The sequence below is a fragment of the Buteo buteo genome, chromosome 21 (assembly GCF_964188355.1).
Source record: "Buteo buteo chromosome 21, bButBut1.hap1.1, whole genome shotgun sequence".
Classification (NCBI taxonomy): domain Eukaryota; kingdom Metazoa; phylum Chordata; class Aves; order Accipitriformes; family Accipitridae; genus Buteo; species Buteo buteo.
The window spans coordinates 19,963,200-19,981,779 of record NC_134191.1 but is presented as its reverse complement, the minus strand read 5'-3'; positions in this window follow the sequence as shown (position 1 = coordinate 19,981,779).

Genomic DNA, 18,580 nt, shown 5'->3' with positions numbered 1-18,580 from the left:
GTAGAGAAATTTTTTCATCCTTGAGAACACTTTCTGTATTTCAGGATATTTTCCTGTCCTGAACAACTAAACATTTTGTCCATCAAAAATTAAAAGCCAAATGGCTGTTCCTTTTCTTCTGCTTTGGTCTTGCCAGCCCCCCCCCCCAACTCCTCAGCTGTTTGAACTGAAACATCAGAATGCTTCACTAACCAGAATTAGAATGACATATTTTGAAATATTGAAAAGAAAAAAGGGAGCCAGTGTAGAAAAAGTTTGAACAACAATAAATTGGCATGTAGCAAAGATTTTTTTTTTATTATTTTTTTTTTTTTTTACAAATTACTATGCAGCTCATTGTACATAGTAATGAACACCCTAACTTACATCTCTGGCAAACAACTTGATTTAACCACAAAACCCCAAGCCTAACCCTAGAACTGCACCTACTACAATTTGTTACAGAAAAGAATGTCTGGAAAAGTCTTTTATGACCTCATTTGCAGCCTGTTATAGATGAGAGATGGCTATAAAATATTTCTAGCATGCTACAGGTGTTTATAGACTGGGCAAATCCCTGAGCACCCTGATTCAATCAGACCTGCTTTGAGCAGTGGTTTGAACTAAAGGATCTCCAGTGGACCCTTCCAACCTGAATTATTCTATGATTCTAAAAAAAATATAAAGAAGCATAAGTACACACAAAGCTGAGGGATACCAAACATTCAATACCACTGTACGTAGATCCTGGGAGCTATCAGGATGCTCCAAACTGTTGTCTTGCTGCTTCTGCATGGCAGAAGGGTCTCAGGACAGAATAAAGTGCCAACTGAATTTATAAGGAAGTGTTTTAATTAGATTGTCATTACAGAAAAATTGAGAATTTCCACGGAAATTTTTTTTTTTTAAATTGCACATCTACCAACAACAACAAAAAAGATAACGTAGGACAGGAAAACTATTCCAGCTAGCTTTATTTCAGATGTTAACTTTTGACAGCACACACGTGGGTGTCTGTGCCCCACAAGACGTTGGAGAGCATGTTCTCAACACTGCCTAGCTGCCCCGTTTCCTTTTCCACTGCAGGAGCCTGTCCCCAGAGGGGAAGGGAGGAGGGCTGTCTCTGCAGCCGTGTCAGGCACACAGAATAGCTACAAAGCAGGGCTGAAGCCGTCTCCTCTATCACTATTCCTGTCAGTTTAACCACAAGACAGCCTTACCAGCAGGTGTTTTATAAATTGTCCCTTGCTCTGAAACTCTCTGACTTGTCCTGCATAGGATCTTCAGCTGTATACAGTCTGTACTTCACCTTTTTTGCTTTCCTGAACCCTACAATAACAGAGTTTCACAGCCAAGGCTTCTCTGCCACGGTTCAGACTGCATCACAGCAACGGCAGATGAATCTATTCCTCCCACAGAATTTCATTGTTTGCTCTTTCCCTTACCAGGCAGGAAGCAGAAAGGCACTGTAGCACTCCTGAGGGTTAAAACGCACCTATTTCAGATTAGATGAAGAATGCATAGACTAGTGCCAGAATCTGCCTGCCAGCTCCTCTGGAGTCCTTTGGCCTCTGCATTTGCATTTACCCACTGTAGTTCATGGTTACAGATACAGGACACATCCCTTTGTACCACTGTCCAAGACAAGGTAGTATCTGAGGCCTCCTTCCCCCTCTCTCCTCAATCTCTGCCTCCCCTCATGCACATGGCCAGGTCAAATTGCACATGCTGATGAATATCCCTCTTACCCCATCTCAAATTCAGCAATATCCAGACTGTTTCAAAGCTACATGTAAAGTCCTGCCGCCTTTCACTGCTCCCAAGGAAGAACTGTCGCAGAACTCAGATTGTCTGCTGGCCCTCATGCAACCATCTGGATGCCAGTCCCTGACCCTACTTTCACCTAGTGAGAGTATGCCATATGATGTTGCTCTATTCTCATCAGTGCTTCTTTTTAGCACAAATACTCACCTCCTAGCTATTGCTTTCTAGCTGGGTCACAACTTCAGAGTAACTTAGAATCATAGAATCATTTAGGTTGGAAAAGACCTTTAGGACAATCGAGTCCAACCATCAACGATGCCCACTAAACCATGTCCTGAAGTGCCTTGTCTATGTGCTTTTTGAATACCTCCAGGGATGGTGACTCAACCACTTCCCTGGGCAGCCTGGTCCAATGCCTGACAACCCTTTCAGTAAAGAAATTGTTCCTAATATCCAGTCTAAACCTTCCCTGACCCAACTTGAGGCCATTTCCTCTCGTCCTATCCCCAGCCACTTGACAGAAGAGACCAGCACCCACCTCACCACAAGCTCCTTTCAGGTGGCCGTAGAGAGCGATAAGGTCTCCCCTCAGCCTCCTTTTGTCCAGACTAAACAGCCCCAGCTCCCTCAGCCGCTCCTCATAAGACTTGTGCTCCAGGCCCCTCACCAACTTGGTTGCCCTTCTCTGGACACGCTCCAGCACCTCAATGTCTTTCCTGTAGTGAGGGGCCCAAAACTGAACACAGGACTCGAGGTGCGGCCTCACCAGTGCCGAGTACAGGGGAACAACCACCTCCCTGCTCCTGCTGGCCACACTATTTCCGACACAGGCCAAGATGCCGTTGGCCTTCTTGGCCACCTGGGCACACTGCTGGCTCATATTCAGCCAGCTGTCAACCAGCACCCAACTTGTAACAGTCAGCTTCTGAGCATCTTGAAACTTCCATCTGTTTGCCTCCAGGGTCTGTCTGAAATTCTGTTGCAAAGCAATTTGTAATTTAGCAGAGTTCAAACAGTCTCAACCACATCTGAAGAGTACACTGCCAGCACCCAGCCCTTCCATGAAGGGGTAAGAAACCCTCTCATCCAGGACAAACTCTCAGAGCAGGGAAAACCCTGCAATCACAATCCTTCAGGGAACACCTATACTATCTCTCACTTTATTTTTATAAAGTTATCTTCGATCCATGTTACCTGGGGAGTCAGAGGTATGTTTTCCGGCTGTACAGGTCCCTCCCTGTCCCCAGCCCTAGTTCAGGCTGATGCTGTGTCTCACACTTAGCTGTATTACTCTGGCATTTTCAGTCAAGCTCAGCAACATTCATCGCTGTTCTCTATCAGCAGATAACAATGCCTCCCTTCTCACAGTCCCTTTTGCCATGCACACTCTGCTTAAGCAAGACAGTGCTCCTCATCTGGTCCAGGGAGCAATCTATGTATCCCTGATTATAGAGCCTTTGGGCAGGAAAATAACATCTCCTCTGTAGAATCTGAGCTCCTTCTGACCCACTCTGTCCTTGAAAGGGAATCAAGACCTAGGACTGGCTGTGCCTCCTTATCCCTTTCCACTCTCTCTCCAAAGCACATGATTCCAGTATGTATCTCTGAGCTATACACACTCAAGTAATTTTTCTTACTTGCTTGCATCTAATCCATAAAAGAGCATCTTCTCTCCTGATTTGCTGCTGCTTTGTATTTTTCCCTTGTCTCATTTCTTCGTCTCTCTAAAAAACAAAGACAACCTTCAAAAAAAAAAAAAAGTGGTTTTTTTTTTCCCTTTTGTCGTGGTTTAACCCCAGCCAGCAACTAAGCACCGCGCAGCCGCTCACTCACTCCCCCCCATCCAGTGGGATGGGGGAGAAAATCGGGAAAAGTAGTAAAACTCCTGGGTTGAGATAAGAATGGTTTAATAGAACAGAAAAGAAGAAACTAATAATGATAATGATAACACTAATAAAATGACAACAGTAGTAATAAAAGGATTGAAATGTACAAATGATGCGCAGGGCAATTGCTCACCACCCGCCGACCGACACCCCGCCAGTCCCCAAGCGGCGATTCCCCGCCCCGCTTCCCAGTTCCTAAACTAGATAGGACATCACATGGTATGGAATACACCGTTGGCCAGTTTGGGTCAGGTGCCCTGGCTGGGCATGAGAAGCTGAAAAATCCTTGACTATAGTCTAAACACTACTGAGCAACAACTGAAAACATCAGTGTTATCAACATTCTTCACATACTGAACTCAAAACATAGCACTGTACCAGCTACTAGGAAGACAGTTAACTCTCTCCCAGCTGAAACCAGGACACCTTTCTTTCTACTTTGCAGCTCAGAGATGTTTCTTTTTCCTCCAAATGCACTTTGGGCTTTTCACAACAACCTGGTCAAGGCACCCTACCACTACTGAAAGGGAGAACACTGTCCTTTATTCATGTCCTTCTAGGTCCCCCTGCTTCTCTTTGAGATTTGTCAGCCCATGAATGACACCAGCAGAACTCACTGGGTGAGATGTTTTGGTCTCTAAGACAGAGCCATTTCTGCCTCCAATGCTTTTCTATAGAGCTTGAGGATCCCAATTTGCACAGCTGGTTGCTTTAAACACTGGTAACACACCAGATTTCCTTACACTGTGTATTTAAATAACATAATATAAATGTGCTTAGAAAAAGCAATGGGCTTTTAGCAAGAGCTATGTGCTGAACTAGACTGTGACCTTCTCATTTCATAGAAGAAATAGCAATTGGACAGATTTATGGAGTAGATCTCTTGTCTGGGAGATTCAGTTCTGCACTGGGTTTGCTGACAGTATCCCTCCACCGCTATTCAAGAAATATTTGTGTGCCAAAGACACTGTCATGTCAGAGAAGTCTTCTAATCTCTCCCACATCCTGCCACTCCCTCCCTGGTGAAGATTTCCTTCCAAGCCTCCTGCATAGCCCTCATGGACTGCTCTATCCCTCTGTTTCTGCTGAACCAGACAATGTCTCTTCCCATTCTAACCACTCTGGTGGCACCACAGCTGTAGAACAAACTATGGATTCCTGCAGCAAGTGCACAGCTTGGGCTTGGTCTAGAATTTTTTGTGGTAACAGATACACGCTAAATAATGGTTTGTGGTTGTTGTGGATTTTTTTTTAATCACTCCTAATGATAGATAACATGTCATTAATAGTTCACAGGACTGAATATCCTTACTGTTTAAAATAAAAGCTTTCATCTTTTTTTCATGCTTGAAGTGTTATACCTTCATCTACTGATTCTTACTAATCCTTTGTTTGCTGCGTAAAAGAGCCTCCTGCTGGCAGGATTCAAAGTTTCTCCATTCACCAAATTTCTCCTTTTGTTTAATTTTAAGTTTCTTCTTTTGAGACAAACTTACAGGCCAAGCAATCACTTCAGTCTTTCAAGACTCCTAGGAAGACAACCCCTCTGCCCAAGAAAGGATGGAATCTCTGATCTGACATTCCAAGCCTGGGAAAGTACTGTGGGAGACTAGTATGTCTTAAATTAAGTAGAGGAGCTCTCCTGGGCTCTCAGAATTCTTCAGGAGCTGAATCTTAGGGGTGACTGGAAAGGCAGTCAGAGCTTCCCTAACATATTAGATTTTCAGGCCACCTAGGCTGAAAGAATGTCATTGTAGGTAGAGAGCCCGGGAAGAACAAATGCAACTGAAAATCCCCCAGGATCTGTGACTGCAGAAGAGGAAAAGGACAAAACACTGTACTCACCCACTTGCGAGGCCTCCCTCTTGGCCTTTTCCCAGCAGAAGGTTCTACCTTTTTTTGAAAACAAAGGAGAAAAAAATATTTTCAACTCTCATACTTGCTGGGCACTGTGACTACTACATTAAACCTGGCCAAGGTGACTTCCGTATAAAGTTCTTGTGAGACAAGTAGCAGAAAAGGCAAAAGCCGGTGATAGAAGACAGTTGAGGAGGAAACACCTGCCCAACTACGCTGTTTGTGATTATTTGGCAATAGTGGAGGAGAAACGCTAGAAGGAAGCTGCTGAACAGGCAGTGGCAACACAGGAAGGCTGGGAATGAGTTAGGACTAAAGCCACAATAACTGGTTTGTCCAATAGTGGCAATTAAAGCTGCTCTGAATTAGAGGCAACTTTCATTATCTATCTTTAAGCTAAGAGAAACCTCCCTGCTTGTCTCTCCAGCAATGCTTCAAGAAGGGACAGCCAGCTTCTCTCTCCCCCATAAAAGAATGTAAGCCATTTACTCTTACCATTTGTCCAGATACAGTAGTCACTTTCTTGCTTCCTTTTGGCCTTCCTCGTGGTTTCTTCACTGGCAGTGGTCCCACAGCCTCCTCCTGGGATAAAAGGAGAAAATCATTTAAGCAGGATGATCCCTTCAACAACTTACAGCTTCTCATTCTAATGTGTCTTAGACTGTCTTACCAATAATAGCACCCAGACCACTAAATACCTGGTTGTCCCTGCTTTTCCAGCTGTGAAGTGCATTAAAAGATGGTCAGCAATACCCCTACCCCCTTTGTCTTTTGGACTGGGGAAATGAAGAAGTTCCCAGGACACTGACCGTAGTGCCTGGAATGGGGAGCGAAAAGGCCTTGGCCTTCTCCACTCTAACTACTGGTGCAGAAACAGAGGATGATGACACCTGAAAGTCTCCAGACTGGAACAGAGACCCAGCTAGCTCCTCTAATGCCATTTACTGGCCTGAACAGTCATGGCCTGCCACACTAGAGGCACCTCTGAAGCCAGTGGCTGATATGCCCCAAGGTGCACATACTGCTGCTTTCCTGAAGAGCAATATTATTTACCACAGAACACCTCAGCTTCCCTTGCTCTTTGTTAGCAAGCCACTTCCCAGGGCTGCCTGTAAATCCTGTCAGGCTAATGCCATAGCAACCTCAGGCAGCCTCTTAGGATAATGTGCCCTCACCTGTGGCTGCTTCTTTGGTCTTCCCCTCTTTCTCTTCAGGCCCTCCATCAGTGCAGATGAGCTGGGGTTCACTGGCCTCTCGTTGCTCATGTTGGCACTTGCCACAGTTTCCAGATGATAATCCAACAGGTTATTTTTCCATGAACTGGGAAAGAAAATTTGTCTCCTCTTTCTTTCCCTATCTTGTTACAGATTCTCCTCTACCTGCAAGGCTGAAATGGTGAGAGAGAATCAGGCATGACAGCTTGCTATTGTTTTTATCAGCTGGAAGAGTCTGGGACACAGCAGACATTTAGAAGCATAACCATGCTTTATAAATATTATTGAAGCATCCTTTTACATGGCCCATTCCTCAGCTTTCTGAGACTTTTGGCCAAAGGAGCTGATTGCTCCAGGTGCCAGAGTGTTGGTACCTGCATCTACCTTTCCCCCCTTGTTGGCCAGTTTCATCCAAACTGACAAAGACAATGTCTTCAGCTCTCTGAACTTCCCTCTTTGTAGGCTTCCTTTGCCCAAGGAGGAAGGAGGTGGGAGACAAAGTGGTGTTGGTGAGTTATAAACACCCATTTCAAGGGTAAAGCTTCACTTAGAGCTCCTGTATTGTCAGATACCAAAGCTAATCCTGAGACCCAAATCCAGAGCAAACAGAGCCTTATATCAGGATGCTTGAGAGAGCATGTATCAGGGTACAAACTCTTTAAGAGGTGAATTTGTCTCTGGAGCTGCCCCTCAAGAGTTTGCTCCTAATCACTGACTGAACATATGCTCTCTGGAGAGATGGCCTGACCCCATTTCAGAGCACTCAGCCTCTGGTCCTGCATGAGGCTCACTGTTTCCTACAGGACAAAAGAAGCCACCCAGACCTGGGTTTTGCTTGGATCCTGAGCACTGGTTTGTCTACTGCAAGTTTTGTATCAGCAGGCTTGCCAGTCAGCCTCCTCCCTGTCCCCAAGCTCTACTTAGTGTCTGCTGTGGTTGGAATGAGCCCTGATCTGACTTGTTTGCTCTACGAAATAACCAAGGTCATGAGCTGTTCAGGGTACATAGGAAACCAATGACTTTCCTTGCTTTTGCTTGAGGTTTCTCCCCGGCATTGTCTGCCAGAGAAGGTGACAGTCTAACTGTGAGCCTTTACACTCTCACATCCCAAAGCAGGAAGAAGAGGGAAGAGACCTCGACCAGAAGCTCAGCTGGCACCTGAATCCCAGGCACAGTAAGAGATGTGGGGGTCATTGGTCTTGCTTATGTGTGAGGTAAACCCTAGCCAAGGACCTGAGTTCAACTCCCAGTTTGCTGATCTGCTTGAAAAAGGCACTTGGAGCCTCCTCAGACCTTGGCCCTCCTATCCTTCTTGCACAGGAGGGAAGGCTCAAGAAGATAAGGGCTGAGAGGACTGAGCCTGGGTAGACAGAGGTGAGCAGTGCTGGCTCAATCCTCTTTCGTCAGTAATTCTTACTACAAAATAAATAGCTGAGAATAGTGCAGTTGAGAAAGCAACATCATTGCTTGCTTAGGAAAGCAGGAATATAGAGATGAACAATGCCTTTCCACCTTCTGTGCAAAGCCATTACCGCCTTCTCATCTAGACATTGCAGGTGTAATCTGCCTTGTTCATAGAAGCTCTTCTACCTCCACTTGAGAAATGTTTTTTTTGCAGCTCTTTGCTCTACCTGTTTTGTTTCTCCTTTCTCACTTGTTAAATGAAAGGTAACAACAGTGTGCTTAAACAGTTCTTTGTCCCATCGGCCTTGAGTGCTGCTCGGTCCCTAATTCCCTCCTGCAGGCTCTACCTGAGACAATAAAGGCAGTATTGCAAGTAAAAGCACAGCTGCACCACATAGAAGAGTGTGACTATTTTCTTCAAAATAATGCTGGAGGGCAGAAGCTGGGTTCAGTTCCAGTTTGTGCTTGAGCAACCCTACCTAGTGAACTCCCTGGGTGTCCCTTTGTGCACACTGTTGGTACTCAGCTCACAGGTGCTGCTGCACACTTCACTTTTCTGTCAAAACCTCTGATCAGAGGACGATGGAAAGACCATAGCTCAGGTCTCTGAGTTGAGGCTGCAGCTGGAGGAGAGACAGTTAGAAGGAAAAAAGAAAAAAAAAAAAGATTCTTTGTACTTGCAAGCCACACACAGTTGCCACCAAGTGCCTGAGAGACAAGCACAAAACACTTCTGCAGTCTCTTTCAGAGAAAAGCTGTGCTTTTACAAACTGTTACCAGAGCTTTGTAGTTTGATCAGACATTCAAGTTCCAAAGATGAGAGGGCCTTAACTGAAGATGACACCAAAAATTCTGCCCTCTGGTCCAGCTACTGTTTCCTGCCTCCGCATTTACTGGTCAGAACTGGGGCTCAAACAGCCTTGTGCTGGTCCTGGCATTTGGGGCTGGCTGAGGCAGGAGGGAGTCACTGAGGTACACAGACCCTGCACTGCCCTAGGAGCAGACAAGACTTAGTGCCTCTTCCCAAAGGCAGGTCTAAGCCAGCCCTGGCTCGTGCTGCACACATCTGCTGCTGGACCAGGCCAGAGTGCTGCAAAGATGGCTCGAAGCCTCGTGAGCCTGAGCCTCCCCTCAGCCACCTGTGGAAAGGGAAGAGACATCACTATAGGAATGGACAAGTGTGAAGGTGCTGCCCAAGCCAGGTCTCTGCAGAAAGATTAAGGCTGCTTTGACAACACAGCTTCTACCTGTGGATCACAGTAATTTGAAAGCACTGCTTCAGTACCTCTTGGAATTCAGGTCCTAATGCTAACATGTAGAAAAGAGTTACAGAGGAAATACAAGCACGTCCTTGAAAATGATCATATGTGCAAGTTTTTCCCTGTTTTTAACATGGTAATGCCAAAGCATAAGGAACGGGACAAATGACGGGGTATGGCAGGTATTGTCAAAGATAACAGATGTAGTTATATCTGGGGGAGGCTGTGCTGATAGGAGGGCTGAGTTAAGTATTTGCATTTTATTTTTCAATCTCAGATTGCACTATCTGCTCAGTCACCTCAGGCTGGACATGCAGAATCTGAAAACGTCACCGGCAGATACAGCAAGAAAACTTCCAGCCTTCACTCCGTATTCTAAAAAAAAAAACATACGCAGTCATGACAGACACTGAAGCCATTGCTCTTATTGACACAACCTCTCTCATGAGTTCACTGTAACTGAAACCTGCATTACATCCAAACTTTGCATGTCACTATTCAAGTGGGAGCAACCACAGTGTACAGAATTCATTTTCCCCCTGATGCAAAGAAAGTCAGTTCTTGCACAATGATTGTTTTCTAATCTTGCTAGATTCATACACTCTACAGTGTCTTTCACGTATCTGGCAAGCCTTCTACAGACGGGACTGCAGACAAACATACAGTGACTGCCAGGAGGCAGCAGTGTCTTTGTACATCTCTCTTCCACCTTCCCATCACCCACCAAAGGCACATGCTTCTTGAAGTCTGGTGTGAAAAGAAAAAACACAAGCAAAGCTATACAAGCATCAGTCCTTAGGGCTTTTGTAAGTTTTACATGACTCAACATAAGATGCATACAAAGCAAAAGCACCCACTGCAATTCTACTTCAAATTTCTCAACAATAGCTTTCCATTTATATATATAAAAACCCAAACCAATGTTGACTCCCATTATATACCAAAACCCAAGTATGCTTTCCATGGTCACTGCACTCCCTGCTGGGAGTGGAGCCAGCAGGGCTGAATTCCAGTCCTATACACTGTCCACAAGGGCACAAGATCAAAAAATCTATCCAAATGCTTGTGGGCCTTAGATCACCTGTATGTTAGCCATATACACAGCTTTGCAAACGATGCAGATATGTGAATGCATGTTTTTAGCAGTAGTCAGACCTCTGTGCTGCAGAGACATCACCTAAAACAAAGCACCTCATGTTCCCAAAACATTTCCAGGCACCTGGCACAGGACAGGGGATTCTCACAGTCTAACACTTTGCACCTGATTTAGGTGCAATGTTGAACAAAGCCAGTTTTTCTACTGTACCAAATTATCAGGAAAGAAAAGCTTCTCCTGGGGGAAATGTAGTTGTAGTCTAACCCAGGGTACTGAATAGTGTTCTTGAGGGACTTTTCCCTTTCCACAGACTACAGAGGAAGCCTTGGGGATGAGCCTGCTGACTTAGGCAGGTAAATTAAATGGCAGAACCCCTTCCTGTTTGTTTCCTCAGGGAAGTGAAATTTTAGGCTTTGTCCTTGGGAGAAACACAATACGCACAGGGATGCTTGAGACATCGTACTAAAACCCCCAAACCATGTGCACGATTCACAGCAAATGCTGCCAGAAAATGATTGTCTAGCTGCAGTGCCCACATACAAAATACAAAGCTCACAAAGCCTTTTTCAAAGCATAATAGGAATGTGATTATAAAAGACCCTTCATTATAGCCTTAACTCTGCCACTGTCTCTACAATAATAGGAAGAAATATCCACAAAGCACAACTCCCACTTAATAGTACAGCACCATTGTTCTGCTGTCACGTGTGACAAAGTAAATCCAGGGTAACTTCACTGACATGAATGTGGTCACTCTTCAATCCCTCTAGTAAAAGAGGGAGGGAAAAATTTGACCCAAGCCCTGCATCAAGCAGGAGGAAGATAAAAGACTTTGTTAGTCAAGACATTTAAAGAAGGGGACTAAGAAGGCTGAGCAGAGAGAAATCTTTCATTTCAATAACTGTAGCAATAACGATCTGCACTCACATTATGAGAAATTACTTTCACCTTCCGAGAAATCAAATGCTCACGTCTTTTCAGATCTCACAGCAGATCAAGAAATGCCACAGCTTGTCACGGTTCCCCATGGACTTTTCTACCAGAAAAGCAGGATAGCCAAGTGCTGGAATATGTCCCTGGGGAAAAAGCAGTAGTAACGCTCTGGCAAATGCACCTTTTCTGCCAGATTTTTCTGTGAAATGAGGAAGTTACAGGCTACTAAATCAAGCTTGTGGCAACAGCAGGTAACTGCCACAGTCTCATAAATCACATCTCAGAAACATAAATAACCTCTCTAGGTGATTTCCTTAACTACTTTGAGTGGCTAAGTCTAAGTCTTCTTTGGTCTCATGCTTAAAAGTCTCCCAGTTTCTTGCCTGTTGTTTTTTTAATGAGCATTTTATTGTAATTTATTCTTGTATCACCAGAATCCTTCAGCAGCAACATTCCTCTCTCCTTCATTTTTAAACCCACTCTACCAGATATACACATTAATCTGATCTCCCCCATCTCACCCAGCTGAACAAGCCAATGTGTTCCAGTTTCCCAAGATGTGATCTTATCTCCTAATCATTTTGGTTGTCATTTACACCCTTTCCAATCTGAGCTCAACACTTCTGAATATGATAAGGATTCTTACTCTCAAAACTATTTTCAGTGAGGACAGCTTGACTAAACTTAACTTCTCACTTGTCTGAGAAGCGTGGGCTAAGCAACAGTTCCGTGGGAAAAATTCAGTTCCTGTGTAACATTAACAGCACGAGCTTCCAAACTGATTCAACCAGCAAGCTATTCCACCACCTCCAGCATACCTGACTGATAAAATATCCAGCTCAGAAGACAGCAACTATTTAAGCTTACAGAGGACAAAAAATACAGGAACTGTATGGACCTCCATCCTTCACATCAGTGCTAGGGACCAGCTCAAGGCCTGAACCGGAACTTCTGTGGCTCTACCTACAGAGCTACATTTCTGATTTTGTTATAGATTTCTCTGTGTAACCTTAATGAAAGTGCCTTTATGTGTTTCAGTTCCCCATCTACAAAATGGTGCATAGTTCCCTGACTGCTGAGCTATGCTGGTGATGGGGCTGAGGAGAAAGAACCCAAGTGAAGCAGGAAGAGGCAAGCCTGTCTGTGCCTGTTCTTCTGAGACAGCCAGCAAGGTAGACAGATGCTACCAGCTGGGATAGGAGCTTATGGACTAAAGACCTATCTACTAGGAAACAGACAGTAGCAGAAGTTTTTTGGGTTCGTTGTTTGGGGTTTTTCGTTGGGTGGGTGGTTTTTTTTTTTTGGGGGGGGGGGTGTTTTTGTTTGTTTGTTTGTTTTTTACATTAGACACATGCACAGCTACATGGGAAAAGGACTGTTGATTACTGAGTTTCAAGCAATGATGCGGACACGAACAGTCTCTGTTTCCTATTTCCCAGATCCTGAGCATTCAGCTTCAGCACAACATCAATACACTGCAAGAGTACTCTCTTGAACAAACCTATGCTTGACGCAGTGCCTGTCAACTTATTTCTCTCTCTGCCCAGATACCTGAGCCAGTTACTACTCTGAGAGGTACCTTGCTCATCCTAATCCATGCAACTAATCACAGAAATACCACCATGACTCTGCTGTAGCTAGCCTAAAATATTCCCATTCCTTCCTTAGAAAAGTGAGGCTTTGCACTTGCCTGTGGAAGGAGTCAGGTCATATGTGGAGTCCTAGCTGCACTGAGGTCCTATTCATTCCTGTATGTGCAGGACTTTCCCTGAAGATTGCCACATACTTCCACAGTGAAGGGCTCAACCTCAATCCTACCTCAGCGCCAACAGCTTCTAAGCCCTGCCAAGGCCCCAGGCTTCTTATGGTCAGAGCAGGCAAAGCAAGGAGGCACTTAACCACCCCAGGGAAGATGTGGAAAAGCAGTGCTGGATACCAAGACCAGAGAGGAAGAGAGATCTGAAATCAGTTCCTGACTGATCTTGGGCAAGTCATGTATCTTTCTGCGCTTCACACTTTCTGTCTATAAGATTATGGAATAACGCTGGAAGTAATTAACACTTGCCCTCAACCTGGGATGTGGGGACTGAGGACTAAGTCACTCCTATTTGCAGAGTAACACTAAGAACCCCCAGCAGAAGAGAACAGAGCAAGGCATTATTAGTAGACTGCTCTGGCAGCCTCCACCCTGTCATCGTGTTCAGGAGCACAAAGGAGAGGCTGTCGCAGCTGAAGAAATACAGCCCAGGATTAGCCACATCCTGCTGAGCAGCAAAACACACCTTTACCCTCTTCCCCCCAGGAAGCTGAAGGCTCGTGGGACCAATTTGGGCCAAAGCTGTAAGCTGGAACTCCCTGCCCTGGGAACCTGACACAAAGCAGCATTGGAATGTGAGTTAGGGTTCCCCAGAGCTGCAGCACACTGCTGAACTGCACAGCACTTCTCACCCACTCCCAGACCAGAGACAGCTCACTGTCTCTACCCAAAGAAACTCACGTACCAAACTCAGGGCCCCAAGTCTTGAGGCCACTGCCTGAGGTCTTAGACACCCTTCCAGCACTTCTCCCAAAAGTATCAAGCCAGATCAGTGATGCCTCTGTGCGGATTGTAGACTCCCTAGCATTACACATTAAGAGCCTGTTAAAATTCTCCTTTAGGGAATTTGCTCAAAGACCCAAATGTTTGCTAAAGGACTCTTTCTTCTCTTAAAGTCTCTGTCCAGACACTTTCACCAAAAAGTAAGCTCCCCAAGCACTGCAGAGTTAAATCAGTGGAGAAAAACCAACAGTATTTACAGGGAAATAAAAGGATAAGGAGAAATCTGTGGTTACTAAAACAAAATGAAAAATCACAGTTATCTCTTATTTCAGATAGTATCAAGCCTTGCCCCTCTGCTGAATTACTATCTTATTCAGCCCAACTACCGACATCTGCAAAACACTGTCCACTTGTGCAAAACCAGGAAATGGCCCTCTACGTTTCCTGGCAAGGACAGGCGTTTTGGCACCTGGCACGGGGACATACAAGGCAGCAACTTTTGTGCCTTAACCTACTTCCAAACAGCCTCTCTCAATTACCGAGATGCAATTTATTAATCCTTGTGCCTTGATAAACCCCAGCATCTTGCAGATGAGCTCTACATACGCATTTCAAATGCAGGCTTGCTAATGCGGTAAGAAAGGAACAAGATTACCTGTTGAGAAGTTGGGCACCACCACTTGACCTGACCCCAGCAGACCTAGCAATGAAGGCAGGAGAGAAAGACAGAGGTATCCAGCAGCTGACACCCCTTCTGCACTGGAGAGAAGCGGCTAACCGAAGTCTCTGCACATATTCATTTCAGGAGCCTTACAATGAGCCGAACGCTATTTATTGCGCTCCCAGTTAGTGATATGGAAAGCAGCATGAGCACTGCCAGCGATCTCCTTCTGATGGCAGTCCTGAGTAGTGACAGCAAGTGAAACCAAGTTCACTTCGACCTGCCTGGAATCTCACACTAAACTGGCAACCACCAAAAATAAGAAAAATCCCCAACCAGACCACTTACACCAGGCAGCTTGTACCACTGCCCTGCTTACTAAAAATAAGGCCAGTTTCCATATGTGAAATGAATGATCTGAATAAAGGAGACAGATTATTTCACAGACTTCTCTTTACAAACGCTAGAAAGAATCGTGCTGACCCTGTTTTATGAAAGAAAAAAAAAACGCAAAACAAAAAACCTCCCAAATAAGTAGCCCCAGGAAGGCTTGTGATGACAAAGCGGTTATTAATCTGAGTGCAAAATGCGCTCGGGGCATTCACTATAAGCCACAAATAAAAATGGGAAGCCAACTTCAGTTGAGCATAAACGTATTTAGAAAGGAGATGTTGCATGGCTCCAAGTTAGGTATTCTGTATTAATTACGTGAACAACCATTAGAGCTGGCAAAAGCCCCCAGAAGTATTTTGCAAAGGAGAATGCAGACTTTTCAGATGACTGACTTGATATAAGACACATATGTTGGGTTTTTTGGCACATCACCGTTAGCAAAACCAGAGAATTAAAATATCTCAATCTGTACCTGTATAAAACCCATTACAGTATCTTCGAGACAAAGTCTGAGACTCTTCTTTATGTCAAGTAGTAAATTGCTTACAGTGACAGTACAATTGAATAAACTGAAGACTGATTTTTTTTTTCTCAGAGCTATCCATATACAAGATTTGCAACCACTTGAGTTCCTCAGTAATTTCTGAAAATGTCAGTAAGCCACCTAAATCACTTACTGCAGTCTGGAAAATATTGGTCTCAACCTTATTAACATGGGAATGATCATCTCCTGGTTAAAGATGTACATGGGAGCTCTGGAAATCTGTCCAGTTCTTGGGGCTGCCATGTGCTTCCTCAGTGACCTCAGGAAAGTCACCTTTTCTTTGTATTCAGCTTCCCACAGGTAAAGTGGGGATAACACACTAAACAGGTAACATCTTGCTTATTTAGACAGTATTGTCTTTGGGAAGAGATACATTTCCCACCATGTAATTACACAGGTCTTAGGCAAAGTGGCTCAAGACTTTATTTGGAGCTCCTAACCACTAATACAACAAAATCAACATGAAATGTTAAGAAAAGCCTTTGATTGCCCCTGCAACAATGTCTAATCCAAAAATCATAAAATAGTGTATGAATTCAAGTACCTGAAAATTATTATTTATTAATCTAAATGCTTAAATGTTTCTAGCTAATCTATCAAAAATCCTCCTGCATATACACTACTGTATTGTATGGAAATATACAAACTTTTTTCATTTTTTTTAAATGGAAAATATTTTAGTATTTTTTTTTAAATATCACTAGAGACAAAGTTGTACGCATGCTGTACAAACATAGTGTAATCGTAATGACTAGGTCAGAACTTGAATTGTTATGCTTTGTATGAAATGAAGAAATCTGCATTTCATACAAATACTTCCTGGCTAGGAAGTATTACAGCACTAAACCAGAGATGGTTGACTGTCCACAAGTGCTAAAGAACATTATTAATATTGTAGAAATTAAACATCTAGTTAGGAAATGTCAGGTATAAAATTGGCACATGGAGTCCTATTTAATCTTTATTGGGTATATATTGGAGGATAGTGTCTTTAATTTAATATCCACACTTCATAATTTCATTAGCATTTAAGGCCAAGAGAAATGATTCGATCATTCTGTATATAAGTTACTGTCATTTCATCGTTATCCTTGGACTAAGCCCAAAAATTTTATACTTGACTGAAGCATTGGTCCCAGAAAATCATGTGTTCTTGAGATGATGATGGAGAATGAACCACTACCCTTGGACATGTGTTTCAGCGGTTAATCCCCTTTAAAAAGGGTGCCTAATTTACAGTTTGATTCATGTGCTTTCAGATTGCAGGTGCTGGTTCTTATCATACTTTTTTCAGATAAGCACCCAGCCTACCTATTCCCTACCCCCCCTGCTCAGCGATACTTCTACACTGTTATCAAGTCCACTCATACTATTCTTCTAAAAAATTAAATTGACTGAGCTCCTTAAGTGTCACACTGTAAAGCTTTAAAAAAAATAAAAAAAATTGCGCCACTCTCCTCACCTTCAAATATTAATACCTTTTAAGAAGAGGGGTACCAAAGCAGCATGCCCTAGTTCAGCAGCTGCCTTGACACCCATTAAGCCAGAGGTAAAATTAATTCCTCTTTTCCACTCCTGTGATTTAACAGCCAAGGATCATAGGAGCCCTTTAAGAACAGAACCCAATTTTTTTTCTACAGCATTCTCATTCATTTCATAAGCTGTCCCTTCCATCCAGTAAATGCTGCTGTTTCTTATTACCCTTTTTGCTAGTTCTCTACTACCCTGTGTAACCCTTTTTCAGAAGGTAAAATTATCTGTTCCCACCTGGACTTTATAACAGTGGTCTTCATCACACCATTTAACTGCTTTACAAACATGAATTAACCAATGTGTCCATTGCCACTCTATGTTGTGATAGTAGTTGTGTATTTTGCAACGAAGGGGAACCAAGATCAGTATCTTAGATATCAACATCTAGGTAAGATGTTGCCAGCAAAACAGTTTTACCATGTGCTGATTCCATCCAGCTAGGTACATCAGGACACCATCAAAGCTTCCCTTGGGCAGACTGGCAGATCTAGTCCCTGTTCCCTCTATTCCTGCATTCAAATCCCAGGATTTCTTCCCCTCAGCAGCCTCAATGCCAAGAGGTGAGCTCTGAAAGACAAAGATTCCGGCTGCCGGTTTTCAGCGTACATCAAACCAGCAGAGTGCTGTGCTAAACAGAGACCTGGATCCTGGTTGTCAGGTGCAGAACAGGACTGCCTCAACATTGTCCATCCTGCTTCTGTCCCCAGAGCACCTCGGAGAAGCCGCTATGGAGAAGAGTAGTTTCTGGCCAAGGGCTGAAGCCTGTTCACAACTGCACCTTCTGATGAAATTTGTCTTCTGGAGGTCCCATGAAGGAGGAACAAGCATGAACTGGACCAATCAGCAGAGAAACAGCAGCAGCCAAATCTAGAGGACAGGTACCGTTCAAATTCCTTCTCCTTGGATGGTAGGGTGGGAGAAATCAAATTAGCAAGGTTTCCACTCTTGAGTCACTTACTAAGATATTTATGTCCTGAGAAGGTTTTGTGCATTTGCAGCAAGACCCATCCTACACAAGGGCTACCTTGTGCCTGCAAGGCAGTTACTAGTTTCCTTTAGAAAACATCCAGATTTTGCCACAATGCAGTGCAAGTCTCTGCCTGCATTCCTATTCCTTATCTTCACTCTTCCAGAAACTAGACTGGTCACTGTGGTATAGTGTGATATACGCAGCCTAACACCAACTGTAGATTCGTTTGTGTATAATCCCTTTCTGTTAGACAGGTGTATATAAAGAGCTTCATTCACTGCTATCCTGATCTTGTCAGAACCTCTCATGTGCACAAACCTGTATCTCATAAGTGTAATGAAAGACAGTTTCATAGTAATTGTTCCATACATGCTTATTATTCAGGCTGTATTAATGAATATTTTAACTGGGGATTACGCCAAGGTGTGATTTCCACAAGATAAAAAATAGATTTGCCATGCGCTATTTTATCATTGTAATGGACGTGTACCCCATAATATTGTATTTCTCAATTCTTTCATACTATGCTCAACAGCAATTCAAATTCT